This window comes from Crocodylus porosus, unplaced genomic scaffold (assembly GCF_001723895.1).
Source record: "Crocodylus porosus isolate Cpor-Errol unplaced genomic scaffold, CroPor_comp1, whole genome shotgun sequence".
Classification (NCBI taxonomy): domain Eukaryota; kingdom Metazoa; phylum Chordata; order Crocodylia; family Crocodylidae; genus Crocodylus; species Crocodylus porosus.
Window position 1 is genome coordinate 26,210,589 of NW_017728907.1, and position 7,611 is coordinate 26,218,199.

Sequence of the window (7,611 nt, forward strand, 5' to 3'; positions counted from 1 at the left end):
AAAATGTCCATTGCAATTGAATGTTGCACTAGGAAGGGCTATTTGCAAATAATTTCTGCCTTAAAGCATTTTCTTTAATGCCAGTGTGTTTTCTATTCTGAAATAACAGGTGCTTCTAACAGCTTTCAGGAGAATTGATTTAAAATACAGGACAGTCCAGGTTTCTAAAAACAAAAGTTATCATGGGGAATATCAATATTTTTTACACTTTTGAAGGTGGACCCATACTCTTTCAGGAAATGAAACAGATTTCACTCCTTCCTTAAGCCTGGTTATGTGTTCCTAAAAGCAAAAACATCTGCTAAAAGGGCCAATGTGGTTCCTATTTTCAAGAAGGAGAGGAAGGAAGATCCAAGTAACTATAGACCATTAGTCTCACCTCTATCCTTGGGAAAATCCTTGAAAAAATTATCAAGGATCATATTTGTAGGACTCCAGCAGGTAATATAAAGCTAAAGGGCAACCAGCATGGGTTAACAGCAGGTAGATCCTGCCTGACTAATCTTGTTTTTTTCTACGACCAGGTCTCTAAAAGCTTAGATGCAGGTGTTGAGGTCAATGTCATCTACATGGACTTTAAGAAGGCCTTTGACATTGTTTCCCATCCTATTCTTATAATAGGATAGCTGTGTCATAAACAATTACACAATTACGCTGGTGGCAAATTGGCTTAAGGGTCATACCTAGAGAGTGGTGGTAGATGGGTTGGTATTGACCTCAAAAGATGTGGGCAGTGGGATCCCCCAAGGCTCAGTCCTTGGGCCGGCGCTCTTCAATATCTTCATCAGCAACCTGGATGAGGGGATGGAAAGTACTCTGTTCTAATTCACAGATGACACCAAACTATGGGACAAAGCAAACACACTGATGGGAAAAAAACCAAATCCAGGCAGACCTGGACAGGTTGGAGAAGAGGGCAGAGAACAATAGGATGCAGTTCAACAAGGCCAAGTGCAAGGTGCTGCACCTAGGGAGAGGGAATCACCAGCACACCTATAGGCTGGGGGATGACCTTCTTAGTAGCACAGAGGCAGAAGTAGATCTCAGAGTCATTGTCAACTCCAAGATGAATATCAGTTGTCAATGTGATGAATTAATTAATTAGCAGAGCTAACCACACTTTGTCATGCATTAGTAGGTACATCACAAACAGGTCCATGAAGCTGATACTCCTATTTATGCGGCACTAGTCAGGCTGCAGCTAGAGTACTGCATCCAATTCAAGAAGGATGTGAACAACCTTGAGAAGGCCCAGTGGAGGGTGACTCATGTGGTTTGAGGCCTTCAGGGAAGGCCTTATGAGGAAAGGTTGAGGGACCTGGACCTTTTCAGCCTCCACAAGAGAAGGCTGAGGAAGGATCTTGTGGTGGTACACAAATTTGCTAGATGGGCAGCAGGGAATAGGAAATGCTCTGTTTATGAGAGCACCCCTTGGAATAACCAGAAACAACAGCCACAAGTTGATGGAGAGTAGGTTTAGGTTGGACATCAGAAAGAACTTCTTCATGGTTAGGGCTGCAAGAATCTGGAATGGGCTTCCAAGGGAGGGGGTGCTCTCCCCTACCTTGGGAGTCTTCAAAAAGAGACTGGGCAAGCACCTGGCTGGGGTCACATGACCCCAGCACTTTTTCCTGCCACTGGCAGGGGGTCACACTGGATGATTCTTTAAGGTCCTTTCCGATCCTAGCATCTATGAATCTATGGCTCTTAATCTATACAAGTTCTCTTCATCCCCTGGCTATTCCCCATTTAACCTCCACAAGGGCCTCTTTTGAAACAATGAATAGTTTCCATGATATATTAAATTTTCTCCATTCTTACCTGCTTAACACTGTTGACATATAAAGAACTATTAACATCATTTGAAAAGGTTCTATAGAAGTTAATAAAACAGCTCACACCTGAAAACTGTGGCAGTCTGGCACACAAGGTCACACATGATTGCATTTGCTTCATGTTAGCTTTGTAAGATTTCCTTTGCAGCCATAATAGGTAAGAAATCATTTGATATTTTCAATGAAATCCAAAAGCCTATAAAACAATTAAGAAGTCTTTCCATCTATGCCCTTGACTTAAAATATTAAATCAGATTACCTTATGTTTTACCTTGTCTCTAGGAAAAGTTAGGGTCTTATTTTTTAAATGTGGGCAAATGTGTTCTTAGAATGCAGCAGCAAATTAGGCAATATATATTACAAAAAAATCTAATAAATATAGGACTGGAAGTGACTACCTGAGATATTGAGTCCAGTCTCATGCAATCGGAGAAGCCACTGAACATATTTTAAATCTATTTAATTCTGGATGTATGAAGAAGATAAATTAGCAGGCACTTGAGAGGTTCTTCTTTACCACTAAAGCAATTGTGCACTCCAACCAACTAATTACTTGGGGTATGCAAAACAGGCCATTAATTTGGACTTGGATTTGGCCCAAATTGGGGACACTGATTTGATTAACTGATTCAGATCACTGTCCGAATTCAATTCGGCCAAATCTAAATCTGAAGACTTGATGCTGATTTGGATAATAAGCAATTCAGCCATAGACACAGCTTTAAATGTTTTTTCTATATACCTTGAGTTACCAGGCACGGCTCGTGAACACTGCGATGCTGGGGTGGATAGTGTCTCACAGAAGTGGCCCCATGTGCTCGACAGTGAACCTGGAAGTTGGGATCAGAAGTACTTCCAGTCCACTTCTGGGTCTGTCGCCAAGTGTGCCCCCCCATGACCCCTGGCTCAGTCATCAGCTGTGCCAGAGGACCCCAGGTGCCCTCCCAGACCCAGGAGGCACCAGTCCCTGAGCTGGGAGGGGTGGGAGAGGGCCCCGCAGTGTGCTCCCCAAAGGACTGGAAGTGAACCAGAAGTGCTTCTAGTTCACCTCTGGGTCTGCTTCCAAGTGTGCTGGAGACCACTTTCCCCCATGCTTCTGTGGGACGCTCTATCTGCCCCAGCATATCAGCATTCATGAGCCACTGGGTACCTGGAGGTATGTAGAAAAAACAAAAATGAGTAAAGCTGTGTCTGTGGCTGAGTTGTCAAATCTTTCCTAATCGATTAGGAGAGTTCCAATTCAATTCAAAGAGATTAAAGGGTCTCCTGATTTGATGTGGATTCAGAGATTCAGCCAACAAATTGGGCCAAATCTATGCTGAATCTAAACAGTGACTGAAGCTTCACACAGCCCTACTAATAACCCATCTATAGCTGTGGCCAATATTTGACATTTCAACAATATAAGTACTACTTTGCTAGAACAACACTTCAGGTCATAATCCAATAGCATATAGTACAGGACATTCTCTGGAATCCTAATCTACTAGACAACCTGAAAACAAAGGGAGACAGTTCCTATTCCATATCATTTAGAGTCCAAATAATCAGGAGGAAACCTGAGCAAGCAGAGATTTTAGTGCCTTAAAGTTAAGCATTGGAACATTTAACGTTTAGGTTCCTGATCTGAAACCCTATATAAACTGCCTAGAATCCATATACAGAGCATGGAAAAAATTAGGCACCAGCCAACCACGGATCCAAACCAGCCAACATACTGATCAGAGGGCTGCCTACAATCAGCACACTTGGGATGCTTCTCCTTGGAAGTAGACATTAGGGACAAGGTTGAATCTAAACTCCTGGCTCTCCACTTTTAATGCTACTCACAGGGCTTCAGAAAGATGTCTCTGCCTGTTTCATATCCACAAACTAAAACCCAAGTCCCTTGTTTCAAGGAATTGAACCGTGTTCACTTTTCTTTTAAAGCATAGCTAGAGGAAGAGGTAATGATGCCTGTACTTTATAGAATCATGTAGGGGTTAATACAGTCATCTTGGAACCCATATATTTGGATTCAATTCTTTGCTGTTCCAGTGGAAATTCAAATTTACATCTGCCACATATCAGGGTGCAGGGGCAATTTTCTCAGAGCTGAATCTTAGCTATTTAACATTCCATCCTTCAGAATACATTAATTTAGGTGGGCAAAAGTATTGTCTCATCCAGCTCCAAGAAGAACAATGTTTGCTCTTGGCCGAGGGCAGAGAATAGTGATTGAAACATTTGGGAATTCACTTCAAAGCATTTTGTAATAAATTATAGTGGCCACTTGTTCTCCTTAAAAAAAACCCCATTCAAAAAAACACAACAATTCTACTTGTACAGGGCAGTTGTTGAAAGCATGCATTAGCAATTATCAGAGAGTAAATGTGTGCCTAAAGGAGTAATTAACTAGGAATACAGCCAGCAAATTGGAACAAATAGTGAACAGAGCAGCTCTCTCAAGAAGCACTGAACACATCGTGTTAAAATGTCATAGGCAAATCCTACAAAAAAATATTTGAGGACCTTATGTTAAACCCCGTAGCACTTCTTATGCTCACTTATACAGGTTTTTTTTTATCCATTTTAATTCTATTAATTAAGAAACAGAAATCTTGTTGGGGCTATAGCTCATATCAGAGTTTGCCTAAGAAAGGTTTAGATGACACAAGGGAACAGATCATTTACCTTTGCATCTGATCCCCTCTCATCCTCTTTTACAATACCAACTTAAGACCATGACTGTATTCCAACCTATTCCCTCCTTTTCCATTCTAGGGAATCCACTCAAAGTGGAATAATACTACTCTGGAGACGTAGAAACCATACAGTCCTATAAGAACTCTAGGCAGAGTTTAGGGCATTTATAAGACGTGTACGCAAATCTGTAGATTTTTCTCTCATGAAGTGCTAAGGGTAAGAATAATCCTATATGGAGTTTCCCGATTCCTGTGTAAATGGTTTGTGCCCTACAAGAGGTCCAGCCACATCCTATCTAGGTCAACCATCCTGAAGAAGAGGTCTATTATTCCATTATACTTTAACCATATTTTAGAGATGTATAGCTTCTGAGCTGGCTTACCTAGACATTTATAAGCATTACTTTTGGGGAGCAGTATAATGGAGAGTTAGTGACAAAATGTTTTTCACATCTAGTACGATATGCCAAGGTCAGTTTTTCACAATTGTGTACTTCTGACAAATGCTACTCATCTGAAAATGAAAAAAACCCCAGCTGTGTATTACCTAGACATACAGAGTACCTTGTTTTATTGCTGAAGTGTTCATAGTTACATTACAGCAGTTTATGAGTTATATGAATAAAAGCATACATGATTTCCTAAGAAACTGCAAAGAATTAAGAAATGACTTTTAGCAGTACTTTTACTGACTGGGATTAGCCTTGAAAAAAGGTAACTGAGAGGGAATCTAATCACATTATATAAGTACCCAAAGGACTGGATGGCATTCATTCAAGAGTTCTGATGAAACTAAAGAACACAGTGGCAAAAGAGCTAACCAAAATACACAGCTATTATGCTGCAGAAGCGGAGGGTGACCAACAGTTTGCGCATCTTTCAAAAAAAGGCCCAAATCAAGGAAAGATTGACTGGTGAAACTTATTTCACTACAATAAAAAATAAGAATGAGAACAAATTTTAAAAACCCTCTTAAAGTTGAATTACTGTAGAGGATATTTAGATAAGTATATTGTGGAAGGAATAACAAAGATTCTTGGCAACTTGCTCACACTAAATAGCACAATCTTGTTCAAATAGGCCCACAGACTCCAGTGAGTCTAATTAACAGATTAGTGCTTGTTGAACATTTGCTGTTGACAATTTTTTCCCCACTGAGAAGTAGATTCCATTTTTATATTTTGAACTTCCGGAGACAAAATGGCCTATTGACACATCTGATCAATTTGCTTCATTGCCAAGTAAGGCACTAGTCATAGTGATGGTAAGCACTGGAATCTGGCCACAAACCTTTGAAGGAGCACAGTTATGCCTGCGGTGGGCTTACTGATAGCAACTCACTGCATCCAGGCTTGGAGAATCTTCATTGCAATTGGTGGAACACTTCCACCAATCAGGCGATTGCTGGGGAGGGGCTTGCCCCACCCCTACCCAGGGTGAGGCAGAGAATGCAGACCTGTTTGAAGCCTGCACCTTGCTTCAGCTTGATTGGTCCATCTGCAATCTAGGGCCGGAGCCTCCATAGGGGATAAAAAAACAGCATGCCCTGCATGTGAGTGGCTGTGGTAAGGGACGAAGAAGGGAGTGTGAAGGAAGAGCTGGTGTGAGCCGGCTAGCGGGGCAGAGCCAGAGCCCTAAAGAGCCTAAAGACTCCTTCTCCAGATGAGAGCAGTAAGGAGCTGCATTTCTCAGCCCCGCCGCTGAAGACTGCAGTGAATGGTGCACAGCTCGGTGCATGGAGCCAGACCCTGGGAGCTGCACAGGGCGGCTTGGGTCTGCAACCCCTGGCATGTGGCCAGGTAGACAGGGCACAAATGGCACATGGCATGGTCCAAGAGCAGACCAGGATCCTTGGAGCTGCACAGGGCAGCTCAGATCCATAACCCCTGACAAGTGGCCAGGCTTTTCAGTGTATGGGTGGTCCACAGAGAGCAAGAGACCATAGGAGCCAATCAAGGTGGCTCAGGTCCCCAGCCCCGGCATGAGACCAGGACCTTGGTGAGGAGGTGTTGCACAGCAGGTCCCAGAAGGGACTGAGACACTGAGAGTCACTCAGGGAAGCTCAGGTCTCTAACCCCTGGCACATAGCCAGAAACTCAATGCAGGTATCTCTGCACCATGGTTCACAGAGGGACTGGGTCCAAGGGCCACACAGGGCAGTCCCAGCCCCCAACCCTGTGCAGAAGGCAACACTCCCAGGAGCAGATGACAGCGCTCAGGTCTACTAACAGGCAAACGGCCCAGAAGGAGCCAGAGGCCCAGGATGCTCCTGCAAGTGAGAAGTAGCTTGGCTGGGGGGCCAAGGACCAGTCACCCGTGACCATGAAGTTGTGAGTTACCCCAGGAGAAGGGGTTCCCACAGGGAAGGAGGAAGTGATCCCGGCTGGTGAGGCTGTTTATCGGAGGGGAAGGCTAGGCAGAAGGCTCCCTGGGTCTGGAGTTTCCTTTGGAGGCGTACTTTGGGTCACAGTAGGCCTGAAGAACACTGGAGAAATTCCCCTGTCCTACTGGTTGCTGGAGCTCAGCCAATGATCCAGAACCAGCCTGGGCCTTGGGGTTGTAAAGAGTTCAGATTAATTTGATGCTGATACACCTCATATTTTGGCTATTCATATTCGATAGTTGTGAGTTGGTACTTTAATAGAGTTTAATACTGCCTGATCTTTATCCTTTGTTCTCCTTCTTATGGGTATTGCATTAATAAATCTATATATAATTAAGTTTCAGACTGTCCCAGCCTGACTCTATAGAGATGGAGGGAAACTGTGCACAGCCTGCAGTTTCACCCACATCACTCTTGGCAGCTAACAATCCCTTCAATTGCAGAAGGGAGTACATACCAGAGTACACCTGGGTTACGTGTCTTTTTTAAAAGCTGTTGGAAGTCTCTGAGAGATTTAACAAAGCAGATTTTAAAGGGAAGACTGCCACTATTCTCAGAAATAGTTATGGGTTTGGAGTGCCCAGTGTGATGCACCACAAACTGGCCTAAACTTCAGATGGGGTGCTAAGGTGCAAAGCACTTTTGGAAAATAACCTCCTTTTGTCTGTCTTATACAGGGTGCATCTACACATGCACATTTAATAGACAT